Raw genomic sequence first — 27,038 nt, 5'->3', positions numbered from 1 at the left:
TATAATTGAAAGTCACTCTTTTTGGTGTTTGGCCAGCAGTTCAATGTAAAATCCCTTTCTCCTATATTTGACACAAAGTTCATAATGTGATACATCTTCCTACTACATTGGTCACAGAATTACACAATGCAAACACCCTTTCAACTGTTCTTTATATGGCCTTTGCATTGACAATGACAGCGCCCCTACATATTATGAACAATGGAACTACTTCATAAGAAGATTAACTCAACTACTTGTCAATCAAATGTTTGAAGAGAAGCAAATCAACATGTGGACAGGGCCACAGCTCCTCTGCTAGTCCTTCGCCTTTCAGCTACTTTCTGGTTACAACATAACCCCTTGCAGACACCAGGCCTGAAACTAATGTAATTCCAACAAATAGGGTTGTCATAAGGGATCACCAAAACCCTTGCCTGCTGCAGTAATCTGTGGAAATCCATTTTAGAAAATATTTGTGCACAGCCTTTAACAGAGTGTAAAAATATTCCACTCAGAATTGCCAATTGACATTAAGCTAAGCTTTTTGCAGTAAATAATTAGATCCAACTGACTGTGACATGACATTTTAGAATAAATAGGTCAGACCTTTGGCAATAACATAACTTTTCTCAAAGATCCAGTGAACCCAACAGTCTTGATATTTTGCTTGTCACCATGACCAGCTCAGGCCTACTGTAGGGAGAATATTCAGTGCAATACAGGCACTCTTTTTCAGTGGACGCACACGCTTTCTGCCCAATCAAATTGTTTTAAGGTGAGAGATCATTATGTCAACTGAGGCAAAGTCTCACTCAGGGAGGTGCTTCTTAAAGCTCTTTTTGTGTTGGGTACATAGAGAAGTGCTACAGCAGAGTTGTCAATATGCACCTAACATGTTATTTTAGAATCAGAGAAATCGCAAATAATTTCTATCTTTTGGGACTGATTACAGAGGAGAATGTCTCGCACTCATGCAATTTTGGTGAAAATGTCTCATGAGGAAGTTGAGCAGAAAAGAACTTGTAGAATAAAAAAGAAAAATGTGTTTGGAAGTCAGCGTGTCCTATCTCTCATTATCGATGCTGTTGCAATAGAAGCTGACCTCAGTTTATATGCAAATATGAATAAGGTTGCTGCCATCTCTTGGATGTGACACGCAAATTACTGCCACAATTAATAGCATGTTAACATGTTTGCAAGATAATTATTTGTCCAATTAATCAAACATCCAATAACCCTGAAAAAAGTACAACGTTCAACGGCGGCCATCCATCCTAGGCTGTCATACAGATGAGCGGCCACAACTCGTGATACATTGTTGGGGAAACTAATCAAGTGATGAAATTGCAGAATATGGATACAACACTAGTGCTTGCCATGTAACAAATAGGGTCTTTGTGCAGCATGCAATCAATGGCATTACTCATGAAACTGTTAAGTGCGTATATGGTTCTGAATATAAATCATTCAGTAAAAGAGACATTGTTTAGCTCTGAAACACAAGTTGTACACTACAAGGCACAGGAGAAATCTTCAGTGCATGAAGCAATAACTAGAACTGTGAGAAAGATTGAGTAATAAAAATGCAGCTGTATTGCACAGGCAGGACTTCATCCCAATCTTCAAAGCGAATAATTCTCTGAAATTTTGACCTCAGCATTAACAGGCAAAATAAATAGGTTTGGCCTCGAAAAGCTAGAGTGATGGTTACTGTTTAGGTCTCGCCTGGCATTAGCAGCGCGCATGCGGTGCTCTCGCCATACAAGGGCTGAACATGCACGCGTACAGATGGACCAACATGGCTGCTCTCACCATTGAGACAAAGCAAAACATGTACGCGTACGTACGGACAGTGGAAAGTCCGATGCCATCTTGTTTTGCTTGTGCCAATAGCTTTCACAAGCGCTCATGGCGGCATGCTTTTAATTAGCGTGGCCTTAGCGCGATCGCTTTCACTTTCACGGCCGCTTGCTTTTTTTTACTATTTAAGCACTGCACCTCCAACCCCCTTTCTCCGCAGCCACTTGGTAGAGCTTAGAATGTTGAGAATGTGTATGTGGGTGTCCGACCATTGGTTTCTAAATAACGGGTTCATCCTCCATTTGAAGAGGATAAAGAAGCACATATTTTCTTAACCACTTTTACCTGCTTTCTGCTCTTTTATCACAGTCAGCTCGGATCATCACCACTGGATCGTTATACATTCCTTGTATTTACATAAGAAATATGTATCTGAATTCTCACTCCAATCAAGCACATTGCAACCGGTTGAATGTCAGTCTTCCTCCTTCCTCTTGTAGAATAATATATATTAAACTCTTGCTCCGCCTACCGCAGGTATCGCCCTCTATGCTCTCTTTGAGCCTTCCTAATCGCTCCCCTCCCCGTTCCCTCCTCTTTCTCTTTCCGTTCCCCGCCTACTCGTTCCTCCTCCTCCTCCCTCTGACATCACGTACTGTAAGTGAATGAGCTCTAAACAGGGCGTTTGCAGTAGCTAAGCTTGGGCACAGCCTCTGAACTGACCCGTGCTCCATACCCTCCGCCGCCACTGGGCACATTGTTCACCCGAGGACCCCTGACCCTCACCCCAGGATGGACCTGGGACTTATCCTGGACCAGCTGGAGTCCGGAGACCAAGAGCTGGTACAAAAGGCCCTGCTGGAGTACAACAAGGTGGTAGGAGGAGGATCTAGAGGGAGGAGAGGTAGGGGCCGTGTGGGGGGCAAAGGTGCGTGTGAAACAGGAGTGTGAAGGAGGGAGTCCTAGTCTGCGACGAAGGAGAGAAGAGCTAGAGTGTCTATCAGGAAGAGGAGGAAGGCTCTATGTGAGGAAGATAAGGAGGGGTGGGCTGGTGCTGTGTGTGGTAAATAAAGGAAGCTAACTTGGGGTGTGTGAGGAAGAAGATGGAAGTAGAATTGAGAGTGAAGCTCTGCATGATGTGGAGAAGAGCGTGAGTCGGTCCTGTCAGTGTTCTGTGTTGCCTCACATATCTCCAGTAACTGTCACTTATCCCTGTGTGTTCTGAATGGCCACATTGCCTGTCTCTAACCCTTCTTTCATCTTTGTGTCTGTCAAAAAATCCGGTGTCCACAACTCCTGTGCATGGGCCTGTCATTTACCAACATCTGTGTCTGCATCACTGTTCACTTACCGAAGTAGTAGTGACTGCCGCTGGCCTTGGTTTGTCTCACGTGCACCCTAGTTTTTGCCTTGCTCTGCCTCCTGTTGGTCTTTCAGTGACCACAGTACCCATCTATCCAGATCCAGGATTCCCTTCCAGGGATAGTGCACTTCACATATACACATAACATCTCTGTCTGCAGTTGCCCCCATGTCTCTCCCGGATTTGCATGTTGTTTAATGTATATGTAGGGTATGTCAGCCTCGGTTTTCAGTGTGTCTGAATCTGCTCGCCGCCGTGTTACCTGCATTTGATTCAGTATCTATATGTGTCCTCCGAGTGCCTGCATTTCACGGTGTATATTTCTCTACCACCTGTTTGCCTGTCCGTTCATCCCTGCGTCTGCCCAACTCCCTTTCCCTTCCGCCTTCTGTCTGTCTATACTCAATGTACCTTAATTTGCCCAAGTCCCTAGTGTTTCCCCTATGTACTTGCACTAAGCGCATTGTCTTTCTCTGCCATCCATGTACTCTGCCACCTCCTTTCGATGGACTGTCCTTTACTTCTTCGTTTTTCTGGGCCCCCATTTCCTTATCGGTTAGCCCATTGTGTGCCTTCGTTCTCAGTGTGCCATATTATTCCCCAGTGCCTTGCTCTGCCACTGTGAACCTGCATATATCCTAGTCTCTATCACTGCCATCCAAGTACCTGCTTTTCCCTCACTATTTCTCTGCCATCTGCCTGTATGTTCTTCATCTCTGCCCCCTGTTTCCCTATGGTTTACCCTCTGGGCGAAGTGCATTAAAAAGTATGGGAACTGTAATGCGGGGTGAGTGAGTGTGGGGGCATGGTCTAAGGAGTGACACAAAAAAGGGATTTATTTACAAGCCCCTTGCACCGCCAGTGCGCCACTTTTCATGATGCTCTGGCGGCACTGAGGGCAGACCCATATCTACGAGGCCACGCAAAGCCATTTTGCATAGCTTTTCATGACTTTGTTGATATGGTTGTTGGAAGAAAATGCAGTACAAGTTGCTGCATTGCCCTATACTGCATCAGGGAGGCGTTTCATGTGCGTTGCAGTGGGTATTTCCACACAACAACCATGAATTTGGACTCATTCCCACATTTGCAAGGATCTGTAAATCTGGGAATGTGTCAAAACTGTACACTTCCGCAGGTCAGGCATAGCAAGGAGAAATCTGTTTATTTGTCCTCGTTTTTTCCTCTTTCTATGTGCACTGCACACATAGAAAGTGGAAAACGCCTCCATGGGTTGTTTTTGTGCAGGAAGGTGTACCTTCCTTCACAAATACAATCCTGCCAACAACGCAGATGCCTGCATTGGCACTAGGCACCATATTTTGCACCGGCTGAAAGGACAGGAATGCACCGTATCTTGTAACTATGGTGCATTCCCGCCCTTTCGATTTGGCGTAGGGCAGCACAGCAAATACACTTGCAGCACTGTCCTATGCCAAATCATTGTAAATGAGGCCCTAAATATTCTGTAACTTTTTTCTGCCTTTCCCCTTCAGGTACTATACATAAAAAAAATAACACACAGCTTAAATGAAAATTACATGCAAGTTGTTAATCATTAGGAAATGCCATATCAGACATTATGAAACCTTTATTAGTTAATGCACTGCACCAGAGAGCCATATAATTGAATCCTGATAGGTGCTGAGGAGAATAGTGACATGTGTATGTTTAGTGCTACAAGGTCCCAGTCTGTGACAGAAAGCACTATGAGCATGTAAGTCATTATTTTAAACTTGCATTATGCACAGTGTAAGATAGGCTGCTACAAAATGTGCACAAAGGTTTAAGATAAAAAAAGTTCTTCAAAAAGACAGATTTTAGTAATACTCAGACTATCATAATGCAATTATTTTATAACTGTCTTTTAAAAGCACACTCTTCGGTGCTTAGCTCAGGGGTTCCCATCCCGGGGTACCTGCACACCCAGGTGGTGCGAGATGGCATTTCAGGGGGTGCGACAAAGAGGAAAAGTATATTTATATTTGCATCTTCAAATGTGATATTACTTTTGTTGGGGTGCGAGCCTTACCAAAACATTTCCTAGCGGTGCAGGGCATAGAAAGGGTGGAAACTACAGCTGGTAGCTCCCCTAAGATATCTCTTAAAAAGAATACATTTGTGTCATCATGAAGCTTTAAGTGATTCCATCAATTGAAACATTTGCAGATTAACCAGTAGTGCACATTTACATGTCTTTCAGGCAAGCAGGCAGTCTGGCAAGGCTTGTTTGGCTGTCTGCCCCACACTCGTTTCACAGCACATGATACTCCCTGCCTTACACTTTAGCCGAAGCATTTCAACTATCGGAATTAACCTTCCTGGGAAGGTTGTCTTTTCACAAAAAGTAGGGTAACTGTTTTTCTTAAATTGAAAAAGTATGGGCATGTTGTGCCCCTCGGATCAACTGCCCCTTGGATCGACCCCTCTTTGACCACTGGGGTTACCCCATTGTCTGTAAACAAAGGGGGGAGACAGAGGTGAGGTGGACTAGGCCTCCTTTCAGTACGTAGATAATTAAAACAAGCATTAAAAATGCAATAGGTCTCGCCTTTCATTAAGTTAAAGCCATTTGCTTTGCTGTACAATACCATTAACAAAGCAAATAGCTTTAACTTAATCAAAGGCGAGACCTATTGCATTTTCAATGCTTGTTTTTTCCTGTTTTTAATATATCAAATAAAAAAGAAGAAATTATATTTCCGGCCTAAAAGTGATGGCTGAATGCTTGCAAAATAATTTTACATGATATATAATTTTAATAGAAGAATAGGGCACCTTCTACTACTCAAAGATTTAAAATAGACATGGAATAAAATATAGGAAATCTTTTATAATTTTAAAGTGCATTATTGCAAAATATGATTCATATTGGAGCAAAGAAAGGACACCATTTGCTCTAAATTCCTCTACCCTAAAGAAATGATTTAAACATCCATAGATAACTGAACTAAATGAATTGTCATGAACTGAAGCCTGAGAAGGCCTGTGTAACCTGAATCACCTTCTTGATTGTACAAATAAAGGGCGACTCCTCCCAGAGCCATGGTACCACCCTGCGCCTGTTGTACTTGATAGTAGATTTATATAGAGATGAATAGCAAGGCACAAAGCTCCCCCGCGCATCCAGGAGGAGGAAGTGCCAAGCGGGAAGAATACAGAACAAATCCAACACAGAAAACATTTTCAAAGAAACAAGAATAAGGTTCAAGAATATTGCAACGGCTATAAGAACCAGAAGGAAAAATATGGAAGGGAAATCATTGCAATGTGTCCAACACTTCTAACTGCCTCCTTATATAAGGCAGAAACTGACATCACGGAAAAATCTTTTTTTCATCTTGGATTGGAAATCTGGGATCCTTTTCCTGGATAAGCCCCAATCTTAGACAGGATAGATTATAAATCTTGACGAGGCTTCCCTCTTAAAACCCAGGGCATTGGTAGTTCTAGGAGAAGAAATCTATGCAGAGGCGGTCAGTAGTTTTAGAACATAGGGGGTGGACAAGACACACATACACATGCACACTTACTCACACCCATATATTCACACATGTGTGCGCACACACACATCCATTCACAACACTCATTACCAAACATTCAAACATACATGCACGCACACAAAATTATTTTTTTTAAAAATCACCCTTGCCTTCAGCTGTGTCCCAGATGTCCCAGGTGGGTTGGCCTTCCCTCACTGGCTGATCTTGGGGAAGGCAGCAGTCCCAACCTCGTCATAGAGTTAGATGGGGTCAGTGAGGCTGCTGACCCCATCCTACTCTGTGGCAAAGGGTCACTGATTGGCAATTGGCCATGGGCACTTCAGGTCAGAGTCAATGAGTGGCGCTCCCCATCGTCATGAGGGGAGGGTCTTGAGGACCTTTGCTGAGCTGAGGAGGTCACGCCCACTGGAGCTGTGACATCCTCAGCCCAGCAAAGTTCAGCTCAGGCAGCCAGGATCCTGCTCATTTGCCGCTTGTTTAGCTCCTGGCCGCCTGACCTGAAAATGAGAGTGTATGTCAGGCTGACCTTTGCTCAGTCTGATAGACACTTTTATTGAGGGGCAATAGGTGAGGGGGAGTGGCCCCTAAGCTGCTATCAACAGTCTACAGCTGATTCTATGCATGGCAACCTTCATTCTACATTGTACTCCAATGCTCAATGGACCCTTCCATCTTACAATGCACACCTCCTGTGTGCCTGTAAAATGTAGAAATGCCAATGCAGTCTATGTGGAGGTAGCATCCGAGTACATGCAAAGCCCTGCATTCAGTCACACAACAGGCAGCATGTCTGGTACTTCTGGCGAGTTCTACACATTCTTGGCATTCTCAGTACAAGAGAGCCATAAGCAAGCACTGGTAAAGCCAATAGATTTTTCCTTTACAAAGCGAGGGTTCATCATTTTTGATCATGCCAATGCAAACTAGCATTGGCGTGAATAATAAAAAAAAAGATCCAAAATGGCCACCAGTGCTTGATGATGCATATGCATGAATGGGCATTTATGCGCATGAGTGGTGGCTATCTTGCAGTGTTTTTTTCTAACAACGAAGAGACATTCCTTTTTTTACATTTTATTTTATCAGGAAAGAAATTCAAGTGGTCAAACAGATACAAATTAAAACAGATTATAAAATGACATGTAAACATGCAGCAGCGAAGAGAGAACTGGGAAAAGAAAACCCCAACAGGAACAAAAGAGGGAAAGAAATAAGAAATAAAGGAAAGAGTAGAAGTTAAAGGATGCTAATACAATGCAATTGAAATTCGGTCCTTCTACAATTATAACAACATAAATTGTAAGAAGGCGGAGTGTGTAAGAAATGACAGATAACATTAAATAAGGATATATGAAATATTATGATGAGCAAAGGAGCCAGGCCCAGAGTTAATTACCAATAATTTTTTCCTTGTTTCTCCACAGCCGGAGCATTTATGTCTCAGTCTGGCATACCGGACCCAATAGTCAAACCAACGTAGTGCTGCAAAGGGTGTTGACACAGCCCAGTCATTCGATATGCATTGCCTTGCAGTAATAGGAGTGATAAAGACAATGCCAGAGACACAGCTTTGGAGCCCACGCTTAAACTCTAACATAATGACCCAGGTATAAAATTGCAGATTTTATTTTAATAGCTCAGAGAGAGAGCAGGAAACGTCATCCTAGAATAAAGTAAGATGTGCACATTCAACAAACATGTGGACCATATCCGTGGCCGAGAGGCCACATCGTTGGCAGCGTTCTCTAAGCCCATTCCCCAAGGCATCTTTTTCTTATTTAAGAAGAAACATTCCAAGATGGCCGCAGCTGTGTGCACATGCATGTGCATCCATTCTTACATACTAGTGGACATTTTAGGAATGGTTTATCTTTATGCCAAATATGGACGATTGATGCGGGGCAGGGGTACTAGAGTAACAGACAAGAGGTAGGATATATGAGCCATAGCGAATCGATTGGACAAAGAGAGAAGAAAAACATTCTCACCCATTAAGTGCTAAAAGACAAATGAAAAATAGTTCCCTGAGAAAGGAAGGTATACAATTCATCCACTCAAAATTGTGGTAAAGAAGATATGCTCCAGAGGCAGGATCATAACAAGAATAGGGAGGAAAGCCAACGATTGGGAGCATCAAACTGGGATATACACTACAGCTATCCATTCATGAGCAAGGGGTTGAACAAATCCCATTCACTGTAATATTATCATACTGTAGAGAGAAGGCCTTCAACAACACAGCTAAAGGTGTTTGAAGGAGAGACCTGAGGACAATGACAAAAAAGAATTAGTGAAATATATTATTGGCCTCTAGCCCTGGAAATCAAGTTCACTACTTTTTAGGTAGATATGCACATGTTATTAGGTATAATGTCATCACTCACAGTGCATGAGGGCCAATGACTGAGGTGTGATGACACGTTACCTCCTGATGCCTCCTGATGTGTGCTTTGTTGTGAGGAAGAAAAATGTGAATACCAGTTGAATAGGTGAATGGATGAAAACGGCTTTCCTGAAGCCCTTCTATGTATGCCTGTTTGGATTTATTCATTTTATTGTTTTATTAATTGAGGCCCTGGGCATCATTTCGGAGTAGTCAGGGGTCCCAGCTGTGACCACTAGCTTGCTCCCTGCTGCTCCTGGCACTTCTTTTGTGACCCCTGGCCTCAGAGGAAGCAAACGTTTTGCACCTCTGAGGCCAGGGGTCACAAATTATGTACCAGAAATATCAGGGAGCAAGCTAGAGGCCAAAGCTGTGACCCCTGACTAAGGATGTACAGCAGAAGCAGGGGTGTATCACAAGGGAACAACGTCCCCCTCCTGGCCCTAGAAGCCACCCCCTCCAATTGCCTGCCATACTTGCTCTGAAAATCTGCCTGGGTTTTAGAGGGCCTTCCAAATACTTCACAGTATGTGTTTGATTATGTTCTTGATATGGCATACAGTCCTTCCCAGGTAACATATGTCCAGTTAGCATATTGTGTGTAGTTTCCTTGTAAAGGTATATACAAATAAACATGAAATTGAATTATAATCACCCTGAATCTGATCTCGTAACTGTCGACAGTCTATGTCAGAACACCATCATTTCATTGGTAGTAGTAAGTTACACATTTTTTGTGTAAGAAAGAATAGTTATCATTACTTTTGGCCTAATGTTTGAATTGTCATCCTTTAACTATTTAAAAATGGGGAGAATCCTACATGACTTCAACAGTACTTGTCAGGCTTAATGACTGATGGGTGAAGCATAGGCTTCTGCTACCAAAAAAGGGCATTTTCTGGATTGTCCTGGACTGCTTGTACATCAAGGAAAATGTACTCAGCTATTTCACCCTCACGTTGTCTGATTCTCAGGCATTGCGGACCCATTTCTCTGATTTATGGCAAGGTCCAAAATTGCTACCAGGCATTTCAGTAGGCTGGCATGATGGGGGGCAGTGTCACTGCTGTGAGCACCAGCATTGCTGCTGAGTGTTGCAATGTTCTTGCTGTTCCTCAGAGCTTTCAAGACGATTTCAGGTGTCCACCTCCAGCCACAACCAAGCCTGCTTACTGTGATGGCACAGACTATTACAGTTGCCAGGCGAAGGAAGGGGTGTGGGGAAAGGAAAAGCTGGGAGGGAGATCTGTAATAAAACATAAACAAAGATTCTCATGAGAGCTATCTTCCCCTTTCCTCTCATGTACTCCCTAACACTTGTAATGACCTGCAAGGGAGTTTAGGATGGACCTTAAGGTGGAAGAGCTCAGAGATGACAAAATGACACTTGAAGTGAGAAACACAAGGACTGGGTATAGTTTCTTACGCATATTTTTAGCAAACACCATTAAATTGTATTAAAGCAATTTTGCACACAGTTACATACCATCAGGCTAGTCCTCCATTTTCATGAAGAGTCAAACACTTGCTTGTCTCTGCAACAGAGGTTAACATCACCCTGTTAAAAATAAATCAGCTGATATCATGGATTTATCTTATGACCTCACTGTGGGTTTATGTCTCTTAGCTGCAGTTTTCTCAGTCATCCAATTTAAGTTCCCTACAGCCTCCTTTACTGTTTGTTCTGAGTATACTGTATAGTAGAAGAGTAACCAAACAAAAACACAAGCAGGATCAGCCTTGCGAGATACAAGCATCTTTTTACCAAAACAATGCGTTGTGCGAAGCGCATTTACCATAGACAGCGGGTCGATCCCTAATAACAGCCTGGGAATCCCCGAGGTGAGCCTAGGATTGGAACGTCTGCCAGAAGTGTCAGGGAGGCAAGAGCTGCCACCGAAATAGAACTTGCACTGCCACAGGATCCTCAATAATAAGCGGGTGGATCAGGGCGAAGCTCTTCTTATTCCAGAGCCCCTCGAAAAGATGGCTGCCACTTGAGGTCGCTTTGACTTGAAGTCCCAATAATCAAACTGGTGTGGTATATATGTTCTGTCAATAACTATGGGGATAACAGCAATAAAGGTACATCAAGCATTGTTCTCATTGTACAGTCAACATAGTACACAGATAATGCACAGTTCAACAGTTCCTTTCACTGCATGTCACAGATGCAAAAGGTGATCAGGGTCTGCCAATTGTACCGCAGGCCCAATGAAGGCGCTGCAACCAGTACTTACTATCAGTGCCTAAGCACTGCATTTTTCCACACAGTGTATGTCTTCCCTGACCAGCAAGGCACTTGTTGGTGGTGGACCATGGGACCCTAGAGACGCTAGTGGCAACAATGACACTGAGGATTTATCAGTGTCTTAGAATACCAGACTGCTATTTTGGTAGTGGCAGCATTCAAACCAAAAATTTCACACATAGTCGCATTGATTCACACGGACAATATCAAAACAATATGTTACTTTTGGAAGCAAAGGGGAATAGACTTAAACAGTCAAAAGTCACCCAAAACATATGGCACTTTCCTCTATAGAGAAGGATACATCTCTTGTCAGAACATATGCCAAGGCTAGAGAATGAAGGGCTAGACATGTTGAGTAGAAATTGTCAGGAGAGACATGTAAAAAAAATCTTTGAGTGAGTTACACAAGCACTTCCACAGGTGAACATACCAGACATAGAATTGTTTGCCACATGGCTTTTTGCCAAAACTTCACTTCCAAGTAACTAAAGCACCAGTCTCAATGAATTGTCTATAGATAGATTGGTCATGAGCATCAGCCTTCATATTCCTCCTGCTCTCCCTTCTACTGTATGTGGTCTTAAAATAAAAATGGGCCAAGCACTAAGAACAATGATTGTTATTCTTTCAATGCATGGCAGTACTGGATTCTTTGTGGTACAGAAAAATACTTAGACACTACAATTTTCTAAGTATGATGTTTGAAAGTTTATTATGTCCATTCCATGTTCACTCAATTTAGTGGCATGGCACATAAAATAATAATTTAATATCCTTAGTTTATCTGCAGAATCTATGGACATCTAAGAAGGTAGATCCCCCTTCCACTAGGTAGACATGGTATAAATCTAAATGGAAAACATTTGCTAATCATTTGGTTTGATCCACTTTGCTCATCTATTGTTCAATAATTATGAATGCTTAAGCAATCTGGCTCAGTTTACATATCAATTAACATTCACTTGACAGCAATACCAGGAAATCTATACTTCACAAAAATATTTTTAGAACTCCATTCATTAAAAACTTCCTAGAAGGTGCATGATCCCATCTTGGCCACTGCCTGAATATTCATGGAATTTAAAAGTTGTACTCAGCAAACATAAGGACCCACCATTTAAACCGTACACATTCTTGTGGTCTGAAAAATCTTTTTCAGTAGGTGGATTTTCTGATAGCAATCATCGCTTTTTCTATTGCCAGAGCGCTGCATGTCCTACCAATAAATCAGCCATTTGTGTAAGAACATAAGGGCACAGTTGTATCTCATACACATCCAAGATTCACACCAAATCTTGTGTCACATATCCATATTAATCCTATATATTCTGTCAACTGAACTACCTTCTTTACTAACACACAATTGAAAGCAAAGCACCTTTATACAGTCTATATTTAAGGAGGTGTTATGTATTACATTAGCCATACAGCACCTTTCCAAACCACAAAGTATTTGCTTGTTGTATTCGGATACTCAGAACTGGGGCAAGCTAGTTTAAATTCAGTTTTAGTAAGGTGGAAATACACATTCTAATAGTCAAAGTAATGAATGACAAGACAAGATTAAATTCAACATATAGCACACACATCTTAAATAGATATGTGCAATTGGAATTTGCACTTTCCTCTAACCACAGGGGTTCAGCTTATTCTGTTGCTTAATGTGGCCTATTTAACTCATTGATAGATGTGGATGAATCAAATTCCTTGTAGCACAGGAAGAGAACAATTTAACATGATTAGGAAAATACAATGATCAAAATTAGAAGTTAGGATAGTGCATTGACTCAGAATATATGATTACAGGTCAGTAACATTTTCACTGAACTACCTGCCTAAATGCCAGTTCTGCTGCTTGCAGATAACCCCAAAACCTAATTTAACCAGTTTGATATCTGCCAAAATTAAATGTTTAAAGCTCATATATTTGGAGTATGATATTTCACACACAGTGTAACGAAACAATTTGAGAAAATGAGATCTGATCGCTAAAATGAATAGACAAATTCTCTATCAAGGGATATATGATTATCTCTGTCTCCATATTGGATCCTGTAACATTTTCTGAAAGAGAGCTGTGTTATTGTATTCCATTTAGTCTGTTTTGGAATTGGATATGCCAGTCACAACTTTAGCACACATTGCTTTATTTTTCTTTTAAGAAGATTGTAGTTAAATGACTACAGGAGGGTAAAGGCTAGATTGGAGGGGTTTGGAAAACCATCATTACCTGTTGCACCAAGAAAAGTAAGAGACTAATTTGAAAATAGAACTGACTGACCATAGCTTCGGAAAGACAAAGCACTGCACTTTTTTTAATGCTGCGGGTTGTTATTTCTATCCCAGAAGGGAACTCAGGCGATATGTATGCTGTATGGACATACCACCTCCAATGTATAAAAAAAGTCAACAATTACACTGAAGGACCATGAAACTTCTGACTGACGAAGCACTCTAAACTAAATTCAGTCTTATGCTGTGCTTTGCTGCAGAACAATAATTCCACAAGAGCATCTGCCTCCATCTTAGCACTATGAGCTTCTTCTGTAGAGCAAGCCCTAATAAGGTGAAACAATTCAGATTCAAGAACATTACATTATTTGTCATTAAAGGTTCCAGCATCATGCTGACTGTCGAGACTTACATCAAAATAGTCAAGATCAAGAAGGCCAGGAGGACAACACTGCCATACTTGCAGTAAGCACCGATTTCATGGACACAGATAAAACATACCTCTTAAAATGTTGGTATGAAAATTGTCAAACAGTGCATATCAAAACCATTGATGTCAAGGCACTTACAATCAACTGATTCAATATCAAATGAAATATCTTTGACACCTATAACATAGTTGCATCTTTACCTTGTCCTGACAAAGAAAATCTGAATGTTTCTCTCACACAGAGGTAATGCAAGTGCAAGATGACTCCAATGGTTTATTTCATACCTGCCCAAAAACTGTACTCTTCAGGTTCCATGTCATGAGATACTGCTTGCTTCACCACCAGCTCTTCATGCATCTCACCCATGGAGGTGCCATTCATACACCCCTCATGAACGTTGAAAATGAAATTGAGGTTTTCTCTGAACGATAAGACAAGGGAAGGCTGAAACATTGCATTTGATTCTTCAGAAGGTGACTACCATCTAATAAATTAATGGAAGAAATGCTAACCTTCTATGAGGCTGTGTTCCTGGGAGCTCCAAAATTCAATATATCTTTTAAGAATATTTGAAACCCTGCAGCATGGAACAAATACTTAATCAAAAGTATCAGTACCACCAATGTCCTAAAAGAAACATCTATCTGATTTGTTCTTCAGTTCCACTGAGGCGTTTTTCCACCTGGTTAGTTAATGTTTGTGACAGTCATAAAAATAAACGGTACCTTCAATTCAAGTTCAGTGTCTGTTATAGACATGAAAAACTGTAGGATAGATTTAATGGAAAATTCTTTTTTACAAAAAGTGACGCTTCTTTTTGAAGTTTATTAACAGATTGCAGGAGCATTTGATAAATGATGAAAAACACTGATCATAGGCAATGGGAACAGGCAATGGGAACATGATATCTGATCAAATCATACACATCTGTCTGGATGTAGCTGATTCATCCGTTTGTGGATACTGCTACCATCCCTGCATGATCCATTTGACCTATTTTCCCATTACAGACCCAACACCTGGTGAGCAACAAAAAATCTTATTGATTGTTCCACATGAAGATAATGAAATGCAAAAGACAAAAACCAAAGCTGAAACAGAAAGTAGTTAAGATACCACCAGTGGATTGATCAACCCTGCCCCCAGCCCGCATCATATTATCAGCACTACAAGTAACAGTATCACCGGAAACCCCAGCTTTACCAGACGCTCAATGGAAAGGGTCAATAGCCCTCAGGTGCAGTTAGCAGAAAAACCTGCAGCGAAGCAATGATTTCCCATCTCAACTTTCACTGCTTGTAATCTCAGTAGAGGAAAACATATCTGTGCATCTGGAAGAGAGTCAAAGCATCACAAAAGGCATAGGGTGATAGCTGTTTGAAGAGAGACTACATAGCGAGATTCAAACAAGTTCAAATATAAATTCTGATAAAGATCAAGCATCAACATATTGAACATCTCAGAAAGAAAATACAAAATTTACAAAAATACAAGATATAGATAAAGTACGGAGTATTCACAGAAATAAAGGTATACACTTGAAATATTTATTTGGTCAGAAAAAAAGGAAGAAAGAAAAAGCAAAGAATCTCCCTGGACTTGAGAAAATTAAACAGATAGGTGAAAAAAATGAAAAGTTCAGAATGTTGACTGCATCAAATGAATTTGCAAAATGGTGATTGGTCATACTTTCCATATTTTCAGGATGCATCTTTTTATGCAGTCATGCTGAAACATTAGGCAATTACAATATTTACAGCAAAAATCAAACAATTTAAATGCAAAGTTATGCACTATATCATCTAAGACGATGTTCTCTCAGTGTGGTTGCGTTCTATTATCCCTAGATGTTAAGGTCAACAACATCAACTTACAAATATTTTTCATTCGCTAAATCACTAAATACTCCATCAGAGGGTAAGTATATGTTTAAGCCAGGGCTCGGCAGACGTAACGAGCACTTAAAGGGCAATGATTTGCTGGAACCACAGATCACTGGGGTGCTTACCTTGCTTCTTAAGACCAAAGAGCCCTCTAAACTGATCACCAAATTTAACACTAGTCTCCAAGACACGCACAAGTCTGATGTCCTGCGAGTTTGATTGGAATGGCAAAGGTACCTGGGTGCTCTGTTGAGTGATAAGGAGTGGCAATATTGTTGCATCTGCACCAGGTCAGTCTCACTTAATAGACGACATTGGCTGATCCATTTCAAGTTTTTACACAGAGCATACTGTACCCCTCCGTGTCAGTTTCGATATGGGTTAATAGAATATTCCTGCTGTCTTAGATGTGGTGAGGAAGATGCGGGGTTCTGGCATTTGGCTTGGCAATGTCCAGGGATTCACCACGACTGGGGGAAAGTGTTCCAGGTGTTGGGGACTATCATTAGCACAGACCTGAAGCCGGATCACAAGATGGCGCTCCTTTGTTGGGATCTTGCCTTTAAAAAACATGTGCACCCGCTGTTGGCAATTGGACTTTTATTAGCTAAACGCAGGATAGCTATACATTGGATGAGGGGCCCGCTCCCATGGCTCAAGGATTGGCACGCAAACATGTTGTACTGTAATACACAGTCAGACACGTATAGCGAACTGCTACCTCCTAGGAGTCATCCCAGGGATTATTGGGAGCCATACAAAACATATCTTCTGGGCGGATCTGGGGATGCCAATTCTGATCCTTATACTGCGGCCTCTGTGGCCTCCTCACAGGAAGCAGGAAATCAATCAGACGAATGAGTGATGGCATGAGGTGGGAATACACTAGCATGGTCGCAGAGCATGGTATCGAATCAGCATGATGGGCTGCTATTCCTTACTTGATAACATCACTGAGAGCAACTGACTTTTCTTTGACCTGCCAATAATCACCAGGAGCAATTGACGTGTATGGCTACAAGTTTGAATATTATACATGGTGGTGAGCTTTCTTGGGGCACAGCCAGTGGGGACTGCATGTCCTATGTGCCAAGTTGAGCTATAAGACCATGCTACAGTATCACTGCACAGGGGCTGCATTTCTTCCATGCTGGGCTGCCGTTCTTTGCTTGATAACATTACTGGGAGCAACTGACTTTTGTTGGGGCTGTCAATAATCACCAGGTCCATTTGACATGTACGGCTACAAGTTTGATCACTATAAAGGGTGGTGAGTTGTTTTACCTGTGTGCCCAATTACACATTAAAAAAAACTTTAAAAACTCACTGAAAAACCAAAGATTACAGGGACATTATAGTTAAGCTCACATTTCACTCGTACAAAACCAGAGAAATTCAGCAGTTATAGTTACTTGAGCTAACTATAACTTACTCCCTCGCAATGTACTGCTCATGACCTCACATAATACATCACTCATGGCATGGTCAGTGACATCACTGATGACATCACTGATGACATCTCTGTAACCTATGCAGCAAGAAAAGGCAAATAATGAGTACAATGCAGAACATATTATGATAGTATTACCTCACATTTTTGTCATTCTTGCACATTATTACAACCTGGGTAACGGTTTCATCTCATTAGCGGCAGTCTGGCACCAAAATACAGCACTAAGCAACAGAAGGATGACCAGTCATCCTTCCTTGCCAGGCCCTGTTGTCAATCTCCAAAGGCAGACAGTCCCACATCATGCACAGCCTTTGGCCGTGTGCAGTGGAAGGTTGACCAGAAGTCCTGGCCCTGGAAACCCCAGGTCTTTTTTTTTTTAAAGAGGAAGGGGCTGTATGGCCCCCTCCCCAACACTAATATGGGAAGGGGAACATGTGCCCCCTCCCTGGGCCTCTTTAGGCCCCAGTTACCCCATCCTGTGGAGCCTAGCACGTCTTTCAGTGAAAGGGGGCATGGGGTCCCCTCCCGGGGCTGCTTTTGGCATGGGGACCCCATCCACCAGGGCTGCCAACATATTTAAGGGTGGAGCCCACACCCCACTCCCATGTCCGATTCTGGCCCTGGGGATCCAATCTTCAGGGCCTGGCAAAGTATCTGAAGGAGAAGGGGGCACATGCGCTCTTCCACACGCTGATTTTGGCCCAGGGGACCCCAGGGGGCTGATTTTCACCATGGGGACCCCATCACCTGGGGTTGCCAACATATTTGAGGGGGGAGAAGCATGTGGCAACACTCTTCACCTGTTTTTCTGCCCGCTTCACTGTGGACAGTAAAAGAGATGGAAAGTCCACTCCCAGGGAGCTGGATAATTTTTCAAGTTCCCTCCCGCCAGCTGGGAGCAGACTTGGTGTGTGCTCCCACCTAGTGGGAGATTTGAAATTGCTCTCGACAAGCAAAAGCAAACACACGTTTCCCTGACAACACCAGTGCGGACAGGGAAACGTCTTTGTCCCTGGGGTGGGCATTCTGGGCCGTAACATATGAGTCAGCCCTAGTGGATGTGGTCCCCAGGGCCATTAATTGCTCAGGAACAGGGGGTCACGTGGCCCCACTCTCCTTTCAGATGCGGCCGGCCCCAGGGCCTGGGGTCCCTGGGGCTAAAATCAGCCAAGGGAGGAAAAAGAAATGGCTCCATTCCCATTTGGTTATTTGGTCAGGCCCCAGGGGATGGGGTTCCCTGGACCAAAATAGGCCCTGAAAGGGGGGAGACTGCATGGTGAGAGAAAAACAGCTTTGTCCAGACACAAGCACCCAGTACAAATCAGGACAATACCCTTTCAGTCTTAAGTGCCACATAAATTGCACTAAACAGGAAGCAAGGAACTCTGGGTAGTTCCCAAGTTTAGAAAGCCTGTCTATGGCGCACCCTACAACATCAGCAATACTTTGAATCTGCTCACCTCAAATGCCTGTTTTTTTATGCATGGGATTAGCACAGTGCCATCCATGCTGAGCTAGAAAGGTAAATCCCAAAAAAACAAAGTTTAATATGACAATCTGAGTAGTTATAGTAGTAAGATCTTAGCTTACATTTAAAAAAAACTAGAAATTCACTGAAAAAAAGTCACAGGTTAAAGTAACTTTATAGATAGTTCTTGAAATAAGATAAAAACTAGTATTTAAAACAAAAAAATTAAATTGATCAATCACAGTTTACTGAGCTAACCATTGCTTGCACCCCAATGCATTGATAATTGTGCTATATATTATATCACTCATTACATGTAAAATAGCATCATTAATTAGATAACTGATTACATCGCAAGTAAGAAAATGAGTAAATAAAAAAAACAGCTTTCAGACATTTCACTTTCAGTAGCGTTACTAAACTTTTCCAATCCATTTCACAACTGATGTGAACAAATCAGCAATATATATTGCTAACTAAAAACAAGATCCCATTTTTGGGATGTGAGAAGTCAGAAATATGAAACTTTATGCATTTTTTCCAGATATGATGCAAACTTTCTGTTTGATAATGTATTTGAGTAGCAACTATTGCCAGGAGAATAAATAAAAAATATAGCCAAAGGTTGATAAAGGAACAAGGAAGGTCAAAAAATCCAGCTAGAACACTCACCACAGACAATTTACTCCCCCTGCCCACCTATAACTACGGAAACGTTCTTTTCAAAAGACAAATGCACTTACAAGTACATTTATATAATACACATCCCAGTCCACGCAAAGTGGGGTGTACAATTATAGCTACCATGTAATATGAAAACGCACATGGATCCACTTTCAAACCATTGAGCAGCTAACACAACAAATAATACAGTTAAGAACGATTAAACTGCTAACAACTTTTGAATGTGTATTTGGCAGTTAAACAAAGATTTATTTACCTGGTATAATTTATTAGCACTCAATTCTGTGTGCATAACATAAAGCTGTCGATTCCGATCCGGTAAAAATAATTTGCGTACAACCCGGATCCGTATTTTTTTACGTACGAGTCGTACAAGTACCGTACAAACTGGCAAGTACGATTCGTCCGGGACAAATAACCACGAATAGCATCGGGAAAAGTCTATGAGAGTGCGTCGGAAAGTGTCCACGTCCGAATATCGTCGGGAAAAGTGTACGAAAGTGATTCGGACAGTTCCACATACAAATCGTAAAACACAAGTCCGAGCGCGCAAGTACGATCCCGACCGTCCGTCCGAATACACAATCGCACGTAAAAAGGCTCGTACGGAGCCAACGCAGTAGCACACATGTACACGGGTAAACTCATGCCCGTGTACGAGCCGTACAGCCCCCCCACCCCCAAATATGTCAGCACCGTACACCACCCTGTCCGCACTGAACCCCAGCCCCGCAACTGTACGCGCCGTACCCACCCCCTTGTACGTGCAGCACCCCCTCATGTACGCGCCGTACCACCACATGTACACGCCGTTCCCCAGGGCTGCACGTGTACGCACCGTACCCCCACCGCATGTACATACTGTACCCCCAGCGCCCCCACCGCATGTACGCACCGAACCCCCACCGCATGTACGCACTGTACCCCAGCCCCCCCACCGCATGTACGTACTGTACCCCCACCGCATGTACGCGCCGCACACCAACACCGTACCCCAGCCCCCTCACCCAGCATCGCGTATGTACGGATCGTACCTACGCGAAAAAGACTCATACATAACCAGGACACTGTAAAACAGCACAAGGAGGGTCAAATCAACTCGCACAACAACACAAAACACGTCTACACGACAAAATACATCTCAATGACTGACCTGCCACATCCAAACAGGTCAACAGAGGCCCCAAACACAACCACCTCTTATAACACACCCACCAAAATTCAAACAAAGCCACACCCAAAAATTGACCAATAAAAAGGGCCCACACACACAAACCATGAGCCTTTGCAACAGACCTACTGCTGACAGAGCCCACACACAAACAACTCCACATTACTCATACCTTCGCAACACCTTCACTCACACACCTTCACACAATCTCCTCCACAAACATCCCCCTCTTCACATTCACACACACACACACACATTCACACCCACACACCCACAACTATCCACACCCACACCCAAACCCCACACCATGCCCACAGACAAGATCCAAAGTTCACAACGGCGGAGCTGGACCTCCTTGTCAACGAAGTCATCAGAGTCGAGCCACAGCTGTTTGGATCATTGGTCAGACAGACCAGCATAGCTGAAAAATCTGCCATGTGGCAGAGGATTGTCGACAAGGTGAATGCTGTTGCGCCCATCCGAAGGACCAGGCATGAATGCCAAGCCAGGTGGTACGATCTGCGCAGGGTGGTCAAGAGGAAAATGAATGAAGAATATGCCCAGACCAACATCACTGGAGGTGGGCCGCCCCGCAGACCCGTACACTACCATCCCTGGGAGGAGAAGGTGATGGCCATGCTACCGCCGGCGGGAGTACACGGAGTCGAAGGAGTCGCAGAGCTTGGTGAGTACACAAACAACTCACGTAACATGGGGGAATGTCATCCACACCCCAACTACAACAAATGCACACACCTACACCCAAGCACTCACCGCACACAACCACACTCAAAAACCATGCCCATGCCACTAACGTCACCATGCACCCTTCACAAATCAAGGCGAGGCCATGTCCAAGGCTACAACAACCACAAACACAAGACTGGATGTCCGGGAGGCTGGGAGGGTGGGCCCCACACAACACATTGTGAAAATGAGACGCAGACAACAATGCCCTCAGCCCATATGGCATAGGTACATACCCATGCACAATGCACAGGGACTGGCAAACTACTGACAAGGTAGCTGACACTGGGCCCTGCTGTATGCAGCACAAGGCCCTCCTGGGACCACTGTAAACTCAAACACCAACTCCACAAGCACAGGTATCTAGCACAGGAACTCACACTCACTGTCATGCCAGCATGCACCATGAGGGGACAGACACATCACCTGGGAGACCCAATGACAACTCACACTACACATAACAGCACGCCCGGTCACACCCCCCCTAACACAAGCACACACCCCCGGGGCAGGCAATGGATTCACCCACTCCCACAATGGACATGTGACACAACAAGACCAATCCAGAGCCAAGTAAGCATCAGTGCCAACTATCTACAGGTCACACACTCAGGAGAACATCCAATCTGTCCCCCGCAACATACCGATCCCCAAGTGGACACTGAGAGGAATGCTAGGGACATCCAACTACCTGGAGGAACTGAGTCAACTTGAATATGTATGAAACATAGATGTGGCATGAAACAGCATTAACATTGTCTCTCTCTCACACACAGGGCAACGTCGATGATCTCCCCCCAACACTGGGGGGAAAGAATCACAGTCCCAGGCACCGCGTGAAGACGATCCCACTGGCAGCGATGACTCTCACCACTCCGTGGATGACCCCGACCAACCTGGACCCTCTGGTGCCCAAGCCCCTGCAGCACCTGCGTCAGGTACATCTGTGCCAACCCCCACCCCCATTCCTGCCACATCCCAGGAGACACCCAGGAGCCCTGCTCACACTGAACAACACAGCCAGTCTGACCAGGAGGGACAAGGTTCTGCGGGCACCCAGGAGGAGGCAGACAACCCTCCAAATGCCATCCCTCAGGGGTCCCGTAGACCCGATGTGCCCACAACGGCAGGCCAGGCTCGTGTGGGCAGGGGTGGTGGGAGTGGAGGCAGGCGGAGGCGCAAACCTGACCAGCCAGCTCAGGACCCCGGTATGTCACACATACGCAACATCCTGGACTCATACCGGCATGACACCAGAGGCATCGACCAGGTCGTGTCCAGACTTTCCGGGATGCAGGGGACCCTCGATGACATTAAGAACCTGAAGGTCGAGCATCATGCCAGTCATCAACAACACCAAGGAGGGATGGAGGCAAGATTGGCTGAGCTCCTGGCGGTGCACAGGGACATGAGCCAATCACTCCGTCAGATCGCCCAAAGCCTGGCAAACCCTCCCTGTGCCACCAGGCGTAGACCAGCACCAGACACAGGGAGGGAGGAGGAGGAGGATTCATCTGACGGAGCGTCCCCAGCATCGTCAAGGCCTGCATCTGAGGGTCCCCGGAGGAAGGTGGGTCGTCCACGGAAAAGACGGTGAGAGTCAGCGGACCATCCCCATCTCCCAGGTCACCTGGCCCTCTGGCGCAACAGCAGCACCTCATCCAATGACATTCTCTGCCACATTGACTTGCTGGTCACAGTCTGACCAATTATGACCAACACTGTGGTCTGGACTCTGATGACTCCAACTGACAAGGATGCCATCTCCCCCTGTGAACTTTGGATTCTATTCCCCCGGTAGAGCACCTTAGCACATCTACCAAAAGACTCACCCCACCAAAAATAAAATCTTATTGTTCTGCACATGAGATGTTGCTGTCATTTTGCATTAGTCAACGACATATGTGCGTGGAAATGTCAAACTATGCCTGAGTGTTGAACTAACTCCAGCCATCCATACTCTGGGATCAGAGTCTGGTACAGGACACACATGGGTCACAAGGTATCATTCAATGTAGGCATGGAGCACAACACTCACCTGTGATGGGCTCTGGCTGCTGAGGGGGGGCTTGCTAAACTGTGCGTAGAGACCTATTTGGGAGATCATCATCAAGGCGTAGAGGTCATGGCTCATGTGGAGGTTCCCGGGGAGGGAGTCCCAGGTATGTGTGGCCAGGTGGGAGAACAATGTCCTGTATGCTGGAGTACGGTGGATGTGTAGAACGGTGGCCAGGGCAAGGTTGGATGCACGGAGATGGCCCAACGGGATCTAGGATGACAGACGTACAAGGTTGGTTGGGGTCGGGGTTGTGGACTGCCTCCTGAGTGTGGGTGGGGAGTGTGGAGGTCACCCTGCAGCAGACAGTGATCCATAGCAGCTATCCATGGCGGATGGTGAGGTGGCTGGGGCACAGGGTGTTGAATCTGAGGTGTGCAGATGCCCCCTGGAAGTGGACCAGTTTCCTTGGAGTTTGGATGTACTTGCCCTGTAGAGGGCAGGGCAGTATATGAGACGGATGTTGTCATGGACCTGGGGGATGGTCTGTCGTAACTTGGAGTGGATCTATCTGTGGATCATGTGCATAATGCAGAGGGCGTTGCAGCATGAGGTCCAGATGCTGTGGACTAGCATGGCATATGTGAGCGAGCTAAACATGATGCACACCATCTTGTGTGTGTGGCCACTGGGTGCTTGTGCAGGGCCCGCAGCAGCAGGCGCCATCTCCCTGCAAAAAGCCCCATTTTGCACACAAAGACTAGGTTGTCAGAAGGACAACTGCAACAGGCGCGTGTGTAAAGTAAGGAGTGTCCAGTGTCACATGGCACACCCAGAGACAATGCATGCACAATCACCAAAGAGCCATTACATCGGCTCAGGAAACTGAAGGGCGACCTGCGCACAGGAGACACACCCTCAGCAGCTGTTGATGGCCCATTGTGTGGTCGACCAAGCTAAAAAACATACATGACCATGCACTTCATGCCCAATAGGGAGCCTAATCCATGAGCAACTGCATGCATGTCGCAAAACTACACATGGACTCCTATGCATTATCTACAGCAAGTATGCCAGAGATGCCGCATGCAAAGTGGCAAGAGACCTGCATTGACAGAGATGAGGCACCTTGGGGTGTGACGAACACCTTTATTACTCAGCCTCACACTAATGGAAATGCATCCATTGGAACAGACTCACAGGTCATTTGGCTGAACATGTGTGACCTACACTGGACACCCCCTTCAACACACAGATGTGGTAAATCCTACTGAGCTGGCACACAAATGAAGGGGTTGAGCCTCACACCACTTGCTGCACACAAAGAGGCTGCAATTCCCCATTAAGGCTGTCATGGGGATGTCCCACACCATGTCCACCATAAGCATCCCGTATGTTCCTGAGGGACATTATACACACATTGATGCCTTCATCAGAATCCACAATCCATGACAGATGACTATCAGGAAGGGTGACTATCAATTCATGGTAGCCATGCAACACGTCATGTGGCCCATGGTGAGTCGACATGTATGAATGGTAACACAACATGCACAGGAGCAGTCCCCATATATCACAAACACGTACCACCCACAAAACGCCTTGCTGCACTCCTTACCCAAAATGACTTTTCACCATGTCTGTGCATGTAACTCTGATCCAGCACACGTTGCAATTCTCATGAGGAATAGCAGGAGGGCAATGATGACATGAGCAGACGAGAGCCACAGGAACCTGGGGAGGACAGACACACAACAAGTCAGCAAGGAGCTAGTAATCCGCAGACATGTACATGTACTCTACAGGAATGATGTTGTCACCATACCAATAATGAATTTTGTGTTCCCGAAAACATTTGTGGAATGACATCATCACTTGAATGACACATCAGAACACACCTCCAAGTCACTTAGCACACAGTCAGCTCGACACACACATTGCAACACATGCCACACAAGGCTCTAAGCGTGCACGCTCAGACACAGGGACTCACCATCATGAGAAGAAGTTGCGGATGAGCTGACTCCGGATGTCCTCATCCCCATCCTCATCCTCATCCTCACTTGCCCCGTGCCCAAGCCCTTCATCCTCCACGGGTGGATGATCTTGCTCATCCGGATCCAGGATGAGTGGCACGGCCTTCTCCACTGCCATGTTGTGCAGCATGCAGCACACAAGGAAGATTTTGCAGACCTTCACCGGGGCATATGGGAGTGCGCTGCCGGTCTTGTGGAGGCACCGGAATCTGCTCTTCAGGAGTCCAAACGTCCTCTCAATCAAGCGCCTTGTCTGCCCATGGGTGTCGTTGTGCCGGTGTTCTGCGGCTGTTCTGGGGTTGCAGAGAGGCGTCATCAGCCATGGCATGTTGGGATAGCCAGCGTCCCCTACATGGAAACGTCATGGACAGAAGTGGGTCAGGAGAAGCAGTAAGATATTAAGATACCGCTAAATACAGGACTAACAGAGTATACCCACCAACAAGACATGCACGGTCGTTGCGCAGCGGCAGCATAATTTCAGGCACCCTGCTACGCCTCATGATGTAGGCATTGTGTGCTGGTCCTGGAAAACGGGCACAGACATGGGATATCATCATGTTAGCAAGACATACCACAAGGGCATTGATGGAGTGGTAATGTTTGCGGTTACGGAAGGCTACCTCCTGTGCCTGTGGTGGTACCAAAGCCACATGTTTCCCATCAATGGCCCTAATGACATGGGGCATCCCTCCCAGGGCATAGAACTCACCCTTGACACCTGTCAACTGCTCATGAGTTGGAAAATGTATAAATTCATCCAGGTGTACCAACATGGCCTCTAACACATCATGCAGGACACGGCTGAACATGGTCTGGGACATGCCACCTACATCAGCTATGGTCAATTGAAACGTACCCGTGGCAAAGAAATGTAGGGCTGCCATCACCTTCATCTTGGGTGTCAGTGCAGTAGGATACCTGTGTAGCGGTTGGAGGTGTGGTGCCAGCCTTGTGGTCAAGTTGTCAATCAACGGTTGGGAGAAGCAGTAGCGGCGTATACAGTCACGTTCCCTCATGGCAGCCAAGTCTGGCATTGGTCGGGGGAGAGGCGGTGCCCTGCAGAAATTTGGAAGGAATAACAAAGATTGAGTACAGCACTACACCACTGTCAATGAACTGAGCACATGTTCAACAGCTAATACACATATGCTACATACAGAGTCTGTTCTGTGCAATGCATCCAGGACACGTATGCCAGCCAGGTGACACCCCTACCAAGAGTCAGCTACACACGTGGGTGCTCAAGGTCAACATGACATGCCATGAAACTAGCTGTGGGCCAGTGTAAATGAACAGGCAGTCGCCTTACAGGAGTGACAGACATCCACATATGTGCAGAAGAAGGATGTTTTATCATACAGACAGGTTGCGGAACACTAGAGGCACAGGTCACATGTCCTTAAAATAGGACAGTCCACACACCTTGCCATGAAGGGGTACATGTCAAGACTGATCACACATACATTGAGACTACGCAGATATGTCCTTGTCTCGCAAGTCCATGTGCTATGCATACATACACCCGTTACGTCTGATTCCACATGTGGCCTGGTGTGCGTAATAGTGTGCCATGCCCATTGACACACAGACACATGTTGGATGCAGCAACTGCAGATGCATGTCACGGAACAACTACAGCAAGCTCATGG

The sequence above is a fragment of the Triturus cristatus genome, chromosome 5_2 (genome assembly GCF_964204655.1).
Source record: "Triturus cristatus chromosome 5_2, aTriCri1.1, whole genome shotgun sequence".
Classification (NCBI taxonomy): domain Eukaryota; kingdom Metazoa; phylum Chordata; class Amphibia; order Caudata; family Salamandridae; genus Triturus; species Triturus cristatus.
Note: the sequence above shows the minus strand (reverse complement) of the source record.